We start from the raw sequence: 18998 nt of genomic DNA, 5'->3' as shown, positions 1-18998 counted from the left end.
TCTCTTTTAGCAAAGCTCTTGCATTTTAAATGAGATGTGTTTTGTTATTCTGTTGGTGAAGTGGCCTATACTGAACCCTCACCATCTATCTCTTTTAAACACATATTAACATACAATATAAAATATAATATACCCCGTAACAATTAACACTACTATTGGACATAATATCCTCCATAATAATGTTGGTAAGTTAGGGATATGAATACTTGAGAATTAACCAGATTTGTACTGTTGCAAGGCAAATCACTTTGCAGAGAGAAATTTGTGAGGAGGTGGGGGGGGGAGGGGGGGGGGGGGTGAAGAGACACATTCAGGACAGCTCAATCACTTAAATGAAATGAAACAATAACATGGAAAATTAGAGGTCTGAAGGTACTGACTGACATGACAAGGAAATGAGACAAAGGTGTATCAAGTCAACTTTGAGGCAGATGTAATGTTGCAATTTGATAGGTCATTGGTGATGCCTGGAATTCTATGAAGTTATGAATGACATCTGATAAAATCTTTGAAGCTTTTGAATACAAAATAGAGCAATCAAAATGTTGATTAAGGGAATGGAGAGTCTGGGCTGTGAGGACTGATGTTACCAACCCTGTAGAAAGTTGAGACAGAATACAATGTTCAGAATTCTTAAGGGAGTAAATAATGTAGGAGCATGATAAGCTATTTTTACCTTGCTAAGAGCAGTAGAAACAGAAAATATGACCTGTGATGAAGCAGATCAAATTCAAGACCAACACTAGCAAAGTAAAATGCTATGAAGTAGACTCTCCAAGGGGCTAATGGGAACTTTGAACCCCCCTCCCCCTTTACTACCCTAACCAGAAGCCCCTGCAGCAACCACAAAAAGGCCTCCCGGCACTATTGAAACACTAATTTTTTGCATTAATTGAGTCAAGGGATCCATGGAACCTTGGCTGCACGGTTACAGAATTGACTTGCAGGGCCTGCGCTGGGCTGTCATGTTCTATATTTATTACCCTTTTCTAATAAGTATATCATTAGAATTTTTTTTACAGAAGTGCTTATATGGCTGCAGCAAGAATTTTAGTGCTCATGTATATTGTAGTTGTGTGTATGGCAATAATCTTAATCAAATTCCAGACTTTTACTACAGAATGTATCATTTTTAAAAAAATACTAGAATGGCATATTTGAAAGGGACTGGAATCTCAGGTCGTTCTTCCCAAAGTTATTCAACATTCTGGCTTTCTGTGCTTTATTCAAAATCCACACCCAGATCTTGTAATGTGGAAGTTAGGGTAAAGCTGGAGAAGAGAAGTCAGAGCCTACGTACTCAACATTTGGCCTTTCAGTTTGACAGTAACAATGGCTGGCATATGTAGTACAAATCCATTCATTCAAATGAGATCCTCCTATTAAATCTTTTTTGTCACAGTTCCACTTCATACATTGCAAACAGTAATTGACAAGTTCATACCTCCCTGGAAACATCCCACTTTTCAGCCTTTCCCCTTGCTTGCACATCCTCTCCCAATCAATTTCTGCATGTTCCTGTCAAATTGCTCCAAAATCAGACGTGCCCCAATTTAGGACTTCTATATATATTTACAGTGAGGCTCAGGAACACCACCTTTGGCTGAAATCTGAAGAACTGATCTGCCCATCTGTGTCTATAAAATGTGATGAAAAACCAAGAGAAAAATATCCTTGACCTCATTTTCACCAGTTTAATGATGTGGTCTACTTGATGCCTGCCACATTGACCACCGGCAGTGGGCCGATCTCGCCTCAAACCTTGCATCTTGGCGCCTCACAGTTCGGCGGGCAGCAACCTCCTTTGAAGAAGACTGCAGAGCCCACCTCACTGACAAAAGACAAAGGAGGAAAAACCCAACACCCAAACCCAATCCACCAACTTTCCCTTGCAACTGTGCCTGCCTGTCCCGTATCGGACTTGTCAGCCACCAACGAGCCTGCAGCTGACGTGGACATTACCCCTCCATAAATCTTCGTCCGTGAAGCCAAGCCAAAGAGATACCAGGCTACTACTTCACTAACTGGCATAGATTCTGAAGAGTAGCTCAAGACTGAGCCTCCATGAATTTCAAAATGCCAGCAACAGAAAAATTGCTCTCCACTGCATTCTGTTATTACCGATCCACAAAATATATCTCACTTAATCTTCACCAGAAAGACGAGTGGCCATCTTGGTTCAATGAGAAGGGCAGCAGACAGCATCCAGTCCAACATCAGGCACAGTCAAAATAATGTGCTAAGAGTACAGTGGGTGGCCGATGCACTAAACAAATATCAGTCACTATTTGTGTTATTCCACTTGGGGGAAAAGTGGGCACATCTTCCATGCAGTTGATCATATGTTTCCTTGGAGGTTTCAAGCTAGGTACCTCTTTGTTAAGGAGTAGTCGCTGGTGTTGGTGTTCAACTACCAGTTTGTTCAACAATATCAGAAATTAGCCAAGTAAACTGGGAGCAGCAAAGTCTTGGAGCCTTGACAACATCCCAACTGTAAGGCTGGACACTTGAATCTCTCATCTTCTTAAACAGATCCCAAACATCCCTTGAAAACCAAGGTTCCCATGCCTATTAACTTTCCCTTTAATCGTGAAAGGAACATATAAACACTGCACTCTCAAAATTCCACCTTTGAAGGCCTCCCACTTACCAAGTACATCCTTGCATAGAAACACCTTTCCTTTCTCATTTCCTCATTGGCCTTTCTCCAATTTAGAATCCCAACCTGAAGCCTGGACCTGTCCTTCTCCATAATGATCTTGAAACTAATGGCATTATGAACATTGAACCCAGTATTCCCCTATACATTCTTCTACCACCCATCTTGTCTCATTCCCTAATAGGAGATCCAGTATTGCACTCTCTCTCATTGGTACATCCATATATTGATATAGAAAACTTTCCTGAACACATTTGACAAACCCTAACCCATTCAGCCCTTTTACGGGAGTTCTAGTCAATATGTAGAAAATTAAAATCTCCTACTATCATAGCTGTCTGCTATTTCTCTGCAGATTTGCTCCTTCAATTCTCACTGACTAGTGGGTGGTCTAAAACACAATCCATGAGTGTTGTCATACCATCCCCTTCCTCAGCTCCATCCATATAGCCATACTGTCCTATTCCTCAGCTCCACCCACAAAGTGTGAAGGGAGAAGAGGTGGCATTGTTAGTCAGGGTGGAAAAAAAATCACAGCCACTCCCTCTAGCTCTAGCCCATCTGAAAATATGGAATCCTGGAACACTGAGCTGTCAGTTCTGCCTCTCCTGCAACTAAGTTTCACAAATGGCAACAGTGTCATAATTGCACGGGCCAATCAACAATCTAAGCTCATCTGCCTTTCTACAATAAATCCTTGCATTGAAATAGACATAACTCAGAACATTGTTCCCACTCTGCCCAACTCTTTGATTCACATCCTTGTATGCAATCTTGGCAATCTTCTTTGGTCTCACTCCACTATCTGTTCTAGCACTCTGGTAACCATCCCCCAGCAAATCTGGTAGTTTAAACACCCCCCCCCCACCCCCCACCAAGAGCAGCACTAGTAAACCTTGCTATGTGTTAGGACATGCTCTATACATTGATTTCAAGTACCACTTAAATTGTGCTTATTGGTTCTTAGTTTGGGCTCCGAATTGAATTGTTTACTGTGTATTTAGATATAGTAATAAGTTTTGTTTTCAATGGACTCCAGAATTTGGTCCAAACAGCTATTATTCAAGAGAGAGAGAGGATCAACTTCATATGACATCATGTCAACTAGTGTGCCATCAAATAAACTAGTTTTTATGAAGGCATAAAAATGAGGGTGGAGATGTTGCAGGAGTCAAATCTTTTTGACAAGAGATTGTGGAGGCATTAGTAGTGATTTTTTTTTTTCAAAAATCATATTTGTCTGGAATGATTCCAGAGGACTGGGAATTACAGATGTCATTCCACTTTTTTTAAAAAATGGAGAGAGACACAAAAGGCAGGAAACTATTAGCCTTTCATCATCGGCAAGATTCTAGAGCCAATTATTAAGGATGGGGTTTCAGGGTACAAAAGCTTAAGATAGCATGGTTCCAGGGGAGATTTTACTTGTCAAAATTGTTGGAATTCTTTGAGAAAGTAATCAGTGGGACAGTAGTTGTGGTTTATTTGGATTTTCAGATGGCCTTTGACAAGGTGCTGCACACAAGGCTGCTGAATAAGACAGGAGCTCATGATATTACAGGAAAAGATTGGCTGAAGATGAAGAATGGGAATAAAGGGGGCCTTTCCTGAAAGGCTGCATGTAATTAGTGGTGTTCCACAGAGGTTGGTGTTTGGTCCGCTACTCATCAAATGATCTAGATAATGAAACTGATAGCTTTTAGGTCAAGTTTGTACATGAATCAAAGAGGAGCAGGCCGTGTTGAGGAAGCAGGGAGTCTGCAGAAGGACTTGGACAGATTGGAAAAATGGGGGGGAAAAAGTGGCAGATGGAATTCATCAAAGACAACTTTGATCATGCAATTCGGCAGAAAGTATAAAGGTGTATTTTCTAAATCATGAGAAAATCCAGAAAGCAGCGATCTGGAGGGACTTGGGAGTCCTAATACCAGATTCTCTAAAGTTGAATTGGTCGTCAGAAAGGCAAATGTTAACATTCATTTCAAGAGAACTAGAATACAAACACAAATATGTATTGTTAAAGCTTCACAGGCTACATTTGGAGTATTGTGAGCAGTTTTGGATCCTATATCCAAGGAAAGATGTGCTGGCATCTGAGAGGATCCAGAGGAGGTTTACTGGAATTATCCCAGTGAGGAGAGGGATAATATATATGCTTGAGTTTAAAAGGATATAGAGAGAATCTCAGTTGAACATTCCAAGGAGGGGGTCAAGATGATTTTTCCAGTAATGGGGAAGTCTAGGACCAGAGGGCATGGCCTCAGAATAGAGGGACATCCCTTTCAAACAGAGGTGGGGAGAAATTTCTGAGGATGCCAAGTCATTTGATAGTTTTAAGTGGAGCTGATAGATTTTTGATTAGCAGGGGCATGAGGCGCAGGATAAAGGAATTAAAAAGAATATATTAGTTCAAACGGAAGACAGACGATATGTTGAATTGCCTCATGCTGCTATCTCTTATGGTCTTACCTTGACACAAGGAAGAATGCTTGCAAATTAATCATCTATTATCAGTGATGATCACTGCAGGAGTTCCTCAGAAATAATAACCAAGGATAAATCATGGTCACTTGCCTCCTTGATTGCATTCTCTCCATCATAATATAAATTAGGAACATTTGTAGTTCCTCACATAAGGGCACAACATTAACATGGTCAGCATCCAGGAAATCACATTGAAGAGAAAATTAACTCAACCAGTCCTGCAAAGAGCAGGTCGCAGGTATCCTGTGCTTAGTGACACCAGATTTTACAACGCCTCTTCAAATCCACAGACAGATTAGGAGTAAGAATTCGGCTCGTGCCCCCTCAATCGTGCTCCTCGCGCTTATAATCTCTGCTCCACATGCCCCTGTGCTTTATTTCTTTCCAGGGGTCCGTCAGAGGTTTGGGAGATGGTGTGTGCAGCTACAGAATGCCAGGGGTGGCGGGAGTGTGGCATCTCCTTCACCATCTTAAACAATTAAGCAGCCTGCTTTCGTCTCCAGTCTGGACCTGAAGAGTCTTGCAGATGGGTCTTGAATTTTGAAAAAAAGGACACGGGTAGATTAATTATTTAGAATGGGCGCTTCAGGTTATTGACGTGACTGCTACACCAAAATTGCTCCTACATTACAAGCCACCCTGACGAAGAAAAGTGTGCACTTTGCCTCACCCTTCTCCTGAAGCTCCTAAGCTGACAAATATAGAGGGACTGCTCGCCCCCAACTTCAAAAGCGAATGTTGCCAGTGAGAAAAATCACAGTGCTGGTATTGGTTTTTTTTATAAAATGCTGGACAGTTTTCACTTACAATCCACTTAGCGTGTCTCGGAGGAGAATAACAGGAAAAGATCCATTAGCAGAAAAGCCCTCGATTCCCTGCGTCTCACATTTAAATTTACTGTCCAAACACAACCACCTCTTTTCCCAATTATACCCGAACCCAAAATGTCATTATCCACGCAGTCTTCATATTCCTTTCTCCTCTTCCATATACTTCTCCAAATCATTCAAGATGCGAAAAGAACAATGACCAAGTTACTGTTCGGAGATCGAAACGGTCGAAGATGATATTCCTCTCTCTATCAGATACTGCAATCTGAAACGGGAGCGTTGAGTACCTGATGTTCCACCTTCTGCTAAATTTCATGATTTAATCATTCCTGACTCCCCGACACATCACTTCACCCGAAGCAGTCCAATAATTGTTAGCATTACAGGCCCTGAAGCTACTTGTCAGAATTCCCTGCCCTCGAACTTTTTACACCCTGACGACGTTCTGCGAACTCAACATATCAAACTACCGGAGCTCTTTGCCTAAATATTTGAGAGAAACAAATGTTCAATTGCATTTGGCTGCGGGCTCCGTATTCAGAAAGGGCAGCATTCCAAAAACATCTCTACTCGTTATTTGAAACTGATTTTCCCAACGTCTCGTATTCCATACTCCAGACCCCAACCCCATGCACTTTCGATCTATTTCCAAAGTTACTGAAATGTACGACATTGATGTCTCGATGGGTGAAGGCAAGCACCTTACTGCGGGTTTCACTCCATTCTACACAAAATAAAAGCACTGGCGAATTACTTCAAAGGGTGGTATTGAACGGCTTCCAACTCAGTAACGTTACCAGCTCTATTTTCAAAATTACACTTTGATTTTTTTTTAAGGTTCAACAATAAACGCATTGTCCAGCGCAAGTGTACACACATTGACGCTGATGTGGACTAAATTTAATTTGGAAAACGTTCGTTTCGTTCTACAGGTTCTCACCCCCCAAAAAAACAACATGGCATCAACCACAAGACAGGAAGACCAAAGAATGCACCGAGCCGAAGTGAGAGGAGTCGGCCGGCTGGTACCTTCTGTACCCCGACCATAGACTTACTTGCAAGTCCGGGGAGCCGACCCTTCAATTGGTCACTTTCAATCGGAGAACATGCTGCAAAGCGCAACTCAGCAGAAGGACACAAGACAGCGACCCCTGACTTCAGAAGCCCAGGGCAACTTGAAAAGTAACACAGCACCCTCGCGGATGCGGGTCAGCGCAGACACTGGAGCCACCGCCAACTCTCAACACCAGCCACCAATCGGACAACGCGCCGTTCAGTGATACAACACGCACAGGATCACACACCGAGCTCGCATTTCCATGACGTGATGGATGTTATTTCACTAAGCTCAGGGTTGACGGCAACTTAAGATTGTTGATTTCGGTCTTTGACAGGGGCTGTCATGTCCTGTGAATATCCACCGATTCAGTTTGGACTAAAGTTCTCCTCGCGTTATATTTAGATGACTATTGTTTCCACCAGCCCAAATAAAACGTCAAGCAATTCCCAGATGACGACGGGCTCCGTTCCTGAAGTGTTCATTACCCGAACTGTTGGGCAGGTGGGACATAACCAAAAGCGGTGCGTGTGAGAAGATTATAAAACAGCGGAGAGGGGGGCAGGTTGTGGGAAGAGCGGCCGCCAGTCTCCTCGGACTCGGGGAGTGGGGGGGGGGGCACGTGGAAATGCCCCTTTCCTACCTGCAACTTGGCAGCAGCCGGCAAATTCATCCCCATCTATCTCGCCGGCCTCAGAACCAGGCCCTTCGGCCCATCCAGAATATGCCTAGCCCTACCATTCTCTTAGAACTCGAATCCGTGTTCACCACTTCCTCTAGCAGCCTTCCACACTCTCACAACCTCTGAGTGAGGTTCGACGAATGTTTTCCTTCAACATTGGAGACTCTGAAACTTAATGTTGAACACAAGAGAGGGAGAGGAGAGAAATGCACAGCAGATTGGATTCAAATGGCCAGAGAAAGTGGGAAGGACGGGTGTCATAGTACAAGATCAGAAAACAGTCATAAATGGGCACAAGGGCAAAGCTGAATACCCTGATACCTTGGACAAAGGTGTACGATTGATAGAAAATGATAGATTAAGAAGAGCTATATTAGAATAGAATACATTAATGAATATCTGTTGGGCGCTACCAGTTGCCCCAATAACGATAGGCTTTATTATCTAAGAGACTGCTGGCCTGGGTCAAGGCAAAGGAAAATGAGGAGAGGGAGAGGGGACTCGACCTTTATGGCCTGGGTCACATGGGAGGAGACTAGGGAGGAGTCAAGGTGAGAATGTTATCAGGAGGGCCTTATCACTGCATTCACCCCCTCTTTTTAAATAGAACCCACCAGAAACAAACAGAGAACTGGGGGTAGCGAACAACAAAAAGTGGAAAAGTAGACGCTCCCTCCGACTAGAGGTTTAGTCGCACGGGTGACCACCTCCTTCTGCTGGACCGCCGAGGAGCCAGCGTGTCCGTGGGGCACTCACCAGAGGGGAGCCTATCAGGGGAGAGTCTGATGCAGGAACCGTCGGGGTTGGGGTGCTGGCGGGGGACTCCTGGGGTGATGGGGGGTCCACTGCCTCGCAGGGGGTAGATTCCTGGACATCCGGCAGCGAGATAAGCAGCTCGGACTCCAGGGTCTTGCTCTGGTGCAGCACGATTGGGTCCGCAGCATGGTCGGTAGCCAGCGACACAGTTTCGGGGTCTCCGGCCCTAGCCAGGTCTCATATCGGCACAGTGACCTCATGGCCATCAGGGTACCTCACAAATGCATATTGGGGGTTGGCATATATAAGGTGCACCGCTTCAACCAGTGGGTTCTTCTTGTGGCCCTTGACGTGCCTCTGTAGCAGAAGCGGCCCTGGGGTTGCCAACCAGGGAGGGATGGATGAACCATTCACCGATCTCATAGGGAAAGCAAAGAGGCGTTCACGTGGGGTGGTGTTAGTAGCAGTGTATAGCAATGAGTAGATGGCGTGGAGGGCCTTGGGCAAAACGACCTGCCAGCAGGACACTGGGTGTTTTTAGACCTGAGGGCCAGGAGCATTTCCTTCCAGACAGTGCTGTTCTCCCTTTCCACCTGGCCATTACCCCTGATGTTATAGCTGGTGGTCCTGCTGGTGGCTATGCCTCTGGCCAAGAAGTACTGTCGCAGCTCCTCACTCATAAAGCGGACCCCCCACCCCCTCCCCCCCCCCCCCCCCGTCACTATGAATATAGTCGGGGTACCCGAACAGGGTGAAGATGCTGCACAGCACCTTGATAACTGTTGTGGACGATATATTCAAGGACAGGGAATAGCAAAGGGGAACCTGGAGAATTTGTCCACCACCATCAGGAAGTAGCCCTTCCTATTGGAGGTTGGGAGGGGGCCCTTGAAATCAACACTGAGTCATTAGAAGGGGTGTGTGGCCTTAATGAGGTGTGCCTTTTCTGGCCGGTAGAAATGTGGCTTACACTCACGCAGATCTGGCAGCATCTGGTTGTGGACCGGACATCCTCAACGGAGTACAGGAGGTTTCAAGTGTTAACAAAATGGTACTGCCTCATGACTCCGGGGTGACACAGATTATTGTGCAGGGTCTGGAGACGGTCGAGATGCGCACTGGCACACATCCCTTGGGATAAGGTGTCTGGGGGTGGGGGGTCATTGAGTTTACCCAGCCGATACAAGATATCATAATTACAGGTGGATAACTCGATCCTCCACCTCAGAATCTTGTCATATTTTATTTTACCCCATTGTTTTGTATTGAACATGAAGGCCACTGCCCTCTGGTCAGTCAGCAGGGTAAACCATTTACCGGCCAGGTAGTACCACCAGTGGTGCACTGCTTCAATGATTGCTTGTGTCTCCTTCTCAACTGAGGAGTGCCAAACTTCGGGACCATGCAGGGTGTGGGAGAAAAACGCTACTGGCCTGCCTGCCTGGTTAAGTGTGGCAGCCAGTGCAAAATCGGAGGCATCGCTCTTCAACTGAAAAGAGATAGATTCATCCATGGCATGCATCGTGGCCTTTGTGATGTCTCTTCGGATCTGGTGAAATGCTGCCTGGGCTTCTGCCGATAATGGGAAGGTTGTGGGCTTAATCAGGGGGTGGGCTTTATTGGCGTAATTGGGCACCCATTGTTCAGTGTCTTTAGGGTGTTTGGAATCAGGGTCCGGGGCAATGACCATGTGACACAACGCATCTGAGAAGGAACAGGCAATCTGTGTTAAACATGCACTTGTCCTTCTTGTACATAAGTTGAGGGACTTAGCTGCATGCAAGAACTTGGCGAGATTAGCATCGTGGTCCTGCTGGTTGTGATGGCAGATGGTGACATTGTCAAGATATGGGAACATTGCCGTCAGCTTGTGCTCCTCCACCATCACTGCATTCGACTGCAGTCCATAACCCTCTGAAAAACAGAGACACCGTTAGTTACACCAAAAGGCACCCACAGGAAGTGGAATAGTTTTCCATTGGCCTCGAATCCCATGTAGATTCGATCGCTCGGACGGTGGGGAAGTTGATGGTAAGCCGACTTGAGGTCAATGGTCAAAAAAACTGTATTGCGCGACCTTATTGACCAAGTCGGCTATCCAGTGTAGCAGATACGTGTCCAACTGAGTGAAGCAGTTGATGGTTTGACTATAGTCAATCACCATCCGGGGCTTGCCCGCCCCTCTGACCACGAGGACTTGCGCCCTCCAGGGACTGGTGCTAGGGGCTATGATCCCCTCCGCTAGGAGTCGCTGAAGCTCAGCCTGAATGAACTGCATATCCTCTGTGCTATAGTGCCTACACTTGATGGCGAATGTTTTGCAGTCCGGGTTGAGGTTGAGATTTGCAAACAATGACGTGGGGGCCACCCATAAGGTGGTGAGACCACAGGACGATGCCAGAGAATGGGTGCTTGGTTGGGGGAGTCTGAGAGCTGGGGGTTATGGATGGTCAGCAGCGGATGGGGGCCTCTGAATGCCATCGTCATACTCCTGAACTGACTCTGAAAGTCGAGGCCCAGGAAGATCAGTGCGCAGAGCTGGGGCATAATCAACAATACAAAGTCATTGTAAGATTTCCCACCCCCACCATTAGAGAGTCTACACAATTCCCCCGGATTCAAGTCTGTTGGTCCTTTGCAGCCAACGATACCGACCCGGTCATCGACCTGACAGGAAGGGAGAGTCTGCGGACCATGTTGGGGTGGACAAAACTTTTGGTACTGCCGCTATTGAAAAGGCAGTTCATCTTATGCCCATTCGCCTCAATCTGTTTCATGGAGTTTGAGATTGGGTGAGGCCTGGCTTGGTTCAGTGTTACCGATGCCAGGATAGGCATCTCTCTGTCGTTGTCGTCAGTGGGGAGGCCCGCCCAAGATGGCGACCCTCCATGTTGACCACGCTGCTCTCATTGGAGAAGAAGGAGGAAGTGGAGTTGTGGCAGATAGAAGTGACGTCATCGGTGTGGTAGGCTGCGGTGTAGAGGCTGGGAGTGGTAGCAGATAAGATGGCGCCACCTTCACCATGCATACAGTAGACACCGGAAACTCCTCTGGCACACACGCCGAGCTGCTCCTGGACAGGGGTCTGGACCCGCAGACTTTCTGGTAATGACCTTTCTTCCTGCAGCCCGAGCAGACCGCATTTTTGCAGCTGCATTCGGGTCAGTTACCCCTGATGTTGAGTCCCAGGATGGCGGCCCTCGTGGCGGAACATACATGGGAGGCCCGCTTCTGCCTGCGATCGACACTGAATGGCACTGGGCTGAATCTAAGGATTGATCACCTTTTTTAGCAGGTCCTCCTCAAGGAGCCATTGTCGGATATAATCCGACCTCAATCTCGACATGCAGACATCTTGGATCAGATCTTCCGCGCACTGGGTCAACGATATCATGGCCGTGGGGTTCTCCAGACAGTCTTTTCTCAGTATGACCAAGGATTGAATGAACTCTTCAGCGGATTCACCAGGCTGTTGTTTTTGGGATGCCAGCAGATAACGGGAGTAGACCTTGTTCACCTTTGGCTTGTACAGCTCCCGCAGCTCAGCCAACGCCTTGATGTAGGTCCCACTACTTTGGATGGCCAGGAAGGTCCTCTGGCCGACTCATGCTTGTAGGTCTTCAACTTCTTTTCGTCGGAGTCGACCACTTTGGCAGTGGTGTCGAGGAAATTATTAAAACAGTTCACCCACTGTTCGAAGAGTACCGATGCACCCGGGACTTAGGGGTCTACTTCTAGCTGTTCAGGGAGCAGCAACTTCTCCATTACCAGAGACCTTCAAATTCTTGTATAATAAATTGTTGGGCACTACCAGTTGCCCCAATAATCATGGAGACAAAGACTAAGGCTTTATTATACAAGAGACTGCTGGCCTGGGTCAAGGGTAGGGAAAATGAGGAGAGGAAGAGGGGACTCGACCTTTATGGCCTGGGTCACATGGGAGGAGACCAGGGAGGAGTCAAGATGAGGACTGAACACAACCATATCACTACAATGTCACAGGCATTTAAATAGGAGAACATAGAGAGGGGCAAAGATGGGCAACATTATAGAGATGGAAGTAACTGATCCTTGTGTGTGAATAATGGGATATTGGCGGCGCTGTTAGAGAGGACCCGCAGGGTCCAACTGGCAGTTGACTACTATCAACTCCGCACAGCCTTCGTTAGGGAGCTGACGTGGGTGGGGATTATTTGAAATCTCGCGACCAAGATGGCAGTGTCTACTAATCGGCAGCAGCCACGAGGGCTGCAGACTCCGGGGAAATGGAGGACTGTCAATCATGCCCAGTCTGAGAGGGAGAGGCAGAGGAGATGACCCCTGGGATCTGTAACCATAGCAACAGACCAGTGAGGGAGCTCTGCGGCTGAGGGAACAGTGCATGTGGCGGACTGCAGGAGACACAAGGAGAGGAGCCAGTGGAAGCTATATGCTGGTGGAGACTGCTGCTGGGAGACTCCACTGGGTTCCAGACTGCTGGAGACTGACTCGAACTGTCTGGAGGAGTACCAAGTGCTGAAGGGTCCTTGATTGTGTCAGAGGTTTGGATCTGGAGCTCATGTCGCCAATGATTTGGACTGGACTGAGAGGGCTGCCGAAGCACTGGAGGCGAATCTAAGACACTTGGTGACTATGAGGGAACTCTCTTTTGCTTCTCTCTCTCTCTCTTTGCCTGACTGTAAGAACTGTAAGAAGTGCTTAGGCAATTCCTGCTGGTGGTGAATCTGCCTGCCTCGGACAGGCTAAAAGAAATTTCATGTAATTTACTGGTGTTTTATTACTATGATAATAAATTTAATCTTGAATCTTAGATTAAAACCTCAAGCTCAAGACAGGGCAGCATAATTATGACTGATTTTTTTAACATCATGTGGTGATTTGAAAAGGGATTTTTCATTTCTTTTGTCTCTAAATTGTATTCAGCTAAGCTGGTATTGAGTGGAATATTTTACATGATAATTATTGATGCCTTTTGGTTCCTAACCATCAGGGGCCGCAGGTACCTGTGCATGGTGCATCATTGCAGAGTGTGAAGGAAAATGGGAAGTAAGTACAAGAGCAGGACTGGAAATGAGTTGTTTGAAAACTGGATTTGAATCGTTGGATTGAACTCATGGATATGATAGGAGGGAATGTGATCAGGCATGGTGTTGCAAATTGGGGTGAAGAGGGGGTGGAGTTGTATGCATGGCCTAGTAGCTTAGGAGGATTGTTTGGGTTTGGGGACTTAATTAAAATGTTATTTTATTTTGAATATATTTTAAACCAATGATACACTGATAGGAATTGGTGAAATAATGACATTACATTTTAAAGCTTTTGATCATGACCTTTTTCTGTCAGTTTATTATCTAGGACATAACATAGTTTGCTCTCTGGGTGGTAGATATTTTCCTTCATGTGAAAATTTGAAAATTTGATGTGTGAACATTTAATTGAGAGTATCACCTGAATGGACTCTTAAAGTCAGAGGTTGCATCTTGAGATTGGAGGTTGGGAACATTAGGGGCAGTGGATTAAAGTTTAAATCATTAGGGATTGAAGTGGTGTGACTTCAGAGATATGAAATTTAGGAATGGTAGGAAGTTTGTGGGCTGTGGGGTTCATTATCACGAGCTTGGAATGTGGCTAGGATCAGTACATTTGTTGTGAGTGCAGTTCAAGGAGAGCAGATGAAAAAAATAAATTACAAGGAACTACATGATTGTGTTCCCACATAAGTGGATTTTTCAATGTTGGTCTGATATCAGCTCTGGCATCCCATTTTAGAAAATGTGGCTGCAGAGAGAGCAATATGACAACTCTTTCAATATTAGACCCTCCAGAATAGATGTCCTTAAGAATCATGTGACTGAATTGCCCCATTAACACTTTTGGGAATTACATCAGCAGATATGTCTGGTACAGAAAACAAACACATTACTGTTGGAAGTGTAATTCACAACCAGGGTAGTAGCTGAATTTCTGGAGATGCACCATTCAATCTGAACACTACAGTGGAACCCTGTTATCATGCGATAGTTTACATCCAAAAAGTCACATCGCGTGAAAAGCAGGGTCGTGCTAAATTGGGGGTTTCAATACATAGTTGTAATTACAGTTGAAAGTAAAATACAAATGAATTTTTAGTGAAATGACCGTCCCCGCTGCTTGTGGCAGCCCCAGGTCTCCATGAGTCCCAAGGCAGACCGAAACTAGAGTCCAATGACCCATTGCATTACATCCAAATTTTCATTAAATTGGGTCACATTAAATCAGAGTTCCACTGTATTACAACTGCATTCCGCTCCAGAGAGGAAAAATAAACATTAATGTCTGCGGCATTGACGAAAATAGCACCTTCCATCAGTATTTTTGGGCTTGAAAGTTAATTAGTCAGTCCTTCCATATTTAAAATATCTAAAATCTTTGTACTTGTCCAAAGTTTTGTAAAAGTCTGAATTCCATGAGTAAGATTTGACAAGAGATATTGAAAAACGATAGTACATTCTATGGAACAGAGGAGAAAATAGGAGTTGTCAGAATAAACCTACAGGGCAAATTATAAACATCGAACCCATATTTTAGAATGTAGAATAAAAACAATTTAAATAATTAGTACTTCAAATGTGGTGCAATTTGACAAGGAATGTCCTAGTCAGAAAGTATGACAGTGGCAAACAAAAACTTGTGCCATGCAAATATTTTGCAAATCAAACAAAAAGCCTCACAAAAGAATGCAGAAATTACAACATATTCAAGCTGGAAAAATACAGAACTGGCTTAGGAGCATAAAACGTTAGCTTTCAGCTATAGACATCCATGTTGATTTCCAGCAATAAAATATTCTAAATAAATTATAATAGTTATTAATTCATGATGGAACTGGTAGCAGTGAAGTTTGTCATTAGTATGTTACAGAAATCAATCTTCATATTATATATATATATATATGTGTGTGTGTGTGTGTGTGTGTGTGTGTGGGTGTGTGTGTGTGTGCGGGTGTGTGTGTATGTGGGTGTGTAGGTGTGTGTGTGTGTGTGGGTGTGTGTGTGTGTGTGTGTGTGCGGGTGTGTGATATATAGAACCAAATTTAGTTCCAATGTAAGTGGTTTTCATGTCTGGATGATTGCTGTGCGAAAGGCTACTTGTGGAAAAAGCTGATTCTTGAATCAAAGAGTATGGTTGAAAGACTCTAAACGTCTTTGTCATGGTATGAACAACTAAATTTGACACAATATTCTGATATATTTTAGCATTGATATAAATGTGTTGCCATATGAATCATATTTTAAAAAGTTTTCTTTACAAAATATTTGTTATCAATTCTCATAGAAAAGAGATTATGAAGTATCTAATGCATCAGTGGGTAATATGATTTATCAGAAGTTGAGAAACATTTGAAATCAGTCATGTGTTGGCATTAAAGAGGGTCCAGAGGATGTTCACCTGAATGATCCCTAGAATTAAGGAATTATCATGAGGTGAATATTATGGCCTTGGGATTGTACTTGCTGGAATTTAGAAGAATGTGTGGATCTTATTGAAATCTATTGAATACTGAAAGGACTGGATAGAATGGATGTGGAGTGGATGTTTCCTATGGTGGGAGAGTCTGGATCCAAAGGGCACAGCCTCAGAATAAAAAAATGTCCTTTGAGAACAGAGATGAGGAAGAATTTCTTTATCCAGAGGGTGGTGAATCTATGGAATTTGTTGCCATGGATGGCTATGGAGGCAGTCATTGGGTATATTTCAGAGGTAGGTCTTCGATCTGGAAGGGATTCAAGAGTTACAGGAGAATGGGGTTGAAAAGAATAGTAAATAATCTGTGATGGAATGGCAAGGCAGACTAGATGAGCCGAATAGCTTAATTCCATTCCTTTGACTTATGGTCCTGGGTTAAATAACCTGATATGTGGAATTTAACAGTCATACAATGGCATTTTATTTTGAATATATTTTAAACCAATGATACACTGATAGGAATTGGTGAAATAATGACATTACATTTTAAAGCTTTTGATCATGACCTTTTTCTGTCAGTTTATTATCTAGGACATAACATAGTTTGCTCTCTGGGTGGTAGATATTTTCCTTCAAGTGAAAATTTGATGTGTGAACATTTTAATTAAGTTCCCAAACCCAAACAATCCATTTTTTCCATCCTCTGATATTAAGAAACCTCCAATGCTAGTTTCCAACAAAATGGTATTCTCAGATGTATATTTTTAAAACAGGAAGGGTGTACTCTTTTCTGGCCTGGGAAAAGTAAATATACTATTGTAAGCAAATTACATTTCAAGGTAATTGAAAAAATATAATCCAGAGCTATATTTTCCTGTCAAATGGCAAACATTGATGGTAAACATTTTCATCAATGGAATTTTTTCTACATTTCTCTGTTACGTCATTGGTGAATTTCCACATTTGTTGATGGAATTAGACATAGTAGACATGCATACTTAATGGAATCAATGGCTATAGTCCCATTGATGTTTAAAGCTGAGACCTTGCTTTAAGCAACTTTGAAATTCCTATTTTTTATTTTTTCCCCTATAATAGTGAAGAACATAGAACACATGATCTATATTCTTCCATTGCCTGCATGTTCATATGCCTGTTGAAGTGTCTCCATCATACCTGCTTCCACTACCTTATGACCCCACATCACCAGACTTGTTCTCCAGGCACCTACCATTCTCTGTAAAACAAATACCTTACATATCTTGCATCTTTTTAAAGCCTTTTCCCTCTTTCTGTAAAGCTTTGCCTTCTAGTATTTAAGACTTCCATCTTGACCTTATTTATACCTCTCATAATTTTATAAACTTCATCATAAATTTATTTTTCAATATTTATATTGGTTTCATCAAATAAATGTTACATAGGAACAATGAGGAACAATGAATTAATAACAAATCACATATAATAATAAAAATAGTATTAAAATCTGTTATATTGAAAGGGGGAAAAAAAACACTATACTAATTGTCAACTCCCTTCCTTCGGAGGCTACTAGATGAATATAAACAGTCCACTACCTAATTAAAAAAGGAAGGTTATCAATGGGGTAAAAAAAAAATCACAAATAAACTAACCTTACAAATTTGAAAGTAATTAAGAAATAAACCCCATAAGAAACAAAGTTAAAACTCATTTCAGTAGTGGAGCATCTAATATTTACCAAAGTCAGACATGCCATCATATCATTGATGATGAGTAGAAGGGACAGCACCTTTCCGTCTCATGAATATGGCCCTTCTAGTGATAAGGAAAGCAAAGGAAACTCCATGGGATTGTGAAGGAGTTAATATCAGACCTGTTAGCCCACTTGTTCCAAAAAGAGCAAGAAAAGGATCTGGAGTCAAATTAATATTAAGAATTAAAGACAAGGCATGAAATACACCTTCCCAAAAATTGGAAAGAGAGGGACAGAGCCAGAACATATAATACAGTATACTTTCTTCAGTTATACTTTTATTTAATTTAAAGAAAGATTAGAATAGAATTTAACTAATTGGACTTTGGATTATAAATCAAGAACCTTCAGTCTCTAATGCTCCAGAGAAAACAATTCAAGTTTAGCCAATGTGTCCTTATAGCTAATTCTTTATAATGCAGACAACATTCTGGTGAACCTCTTCTGTGCCATTTTCAAACCTTCCTGCAATGTAGCAACCATAATTGCATACAATACTCCAAATGAGGTCTAACTAAAGCGTTATTCAGCTGCAACATGACTTCCAGACTATTATACTTAATGCTCCAATTAAGAAAGGCAAGTTTATTGTATGCCTTCTTTTCCATCCAATCTACTTACTGTATGTTGCCACTTTCAGGGAGCTAATAGAGACAACCAAGATCCCTCTGTTCATCAATAATCTTGCAGCTTCTGACAGACTGAGTTAAGGAACTGGAGCTGGTTGAACTCAGAATTATTTGGGAGGCAGAGGGACTGGTAGATAGGAGCTTCAGGAGGAAATTCACCCTTGGAAGTCTGGAGGCAGGTAGCTAGGTAACTAGGGAAGGGGAAGAGGCAGTCAATACAGAGCACCTCTGTGGTCATTCCCCTCAACAATAAGTATACTGTTTTGGGTACTTTTTGGGAGGGATGATCTACCAGGGACAAGTTGTAATGATCACATCTTTGGCACAGAGTCTGGCACTTTGGCTCCAAAGGGAATTGGGAAACAGAGAAGAGCAATAGTGATTGCAGATTCTCTTGTTCAGCGAACACTTGAGTTCTGTGAATGAGATCAAGGTTCCCAGATGGCATGTTGCCTCCAAGGTGCCAAGGTCAGGAACGTCTCTGATCGAGTCCACAATGTTCTCAAGGGGAAGGGTGAGTAGCCATCTGTCATGTTCCACCATGGTACCAATGACATCGATAGGAGTAGGGATGATGTCCTGGAGGGGGAAATATAGAGAGTTAGGAAGAAATCTGAAAAGCAGGACCTCAGAGGTGGTAATTTTAGCATTGCTGCCTGTGCCATGCGCCAGTGAAGGTATGAATAGGAAATTATGACAGATTAATGCATGGCTGAAGAT

At 43.5% G+C, this 18998-nt stretch overlaps 1 protein-coding gene across 3 annotated transcripts in view; it reads right to left on the bottom strand.

Annotated features, from left to right (window-relative positions):
• Positions 1-7232, bottom strand: part of osbpl3b (oxysterol binding protein-like 3b) — a 175045-nt gene extending 167813 nt beyond the window's left edge. Inside the window, exon 1 of one of the 3 annotated variants that reach the window (XM_069914157.1) lies at positions 7029-7232. The gene's annotated coding sequence lies outside the window, so the exon portion shown is untranslated. The remainder of the gene's footprint in view (positions 1-7028) is intronic. The other 2 variants (XM_069914155.1, XM_069914156.1) reach the window with 2 other exon arrangements.
• Positions 7233-18998: the final 11766 nt, after the last annotated feature.

The sequence above is a fragment of the Narcine bancroftii genome, chromosome 1, assembly GCF_036971445.1.
Source record: "Narcine bancroftii isolate sNarBan1 chromosome 1, sNarBan1.hap1, whole genome shotgun sequence".
NCBI lineage: Eukaryota > Metazoa > Chordata > Chondrichthyes > Torpediniformes > Narcinidae > Narcine > Narcine bancroftii.
Note: the sequence above shows the minus strand (reverse complement) of the source record. Positions and strands in the feature narration are given on the sequence as shown.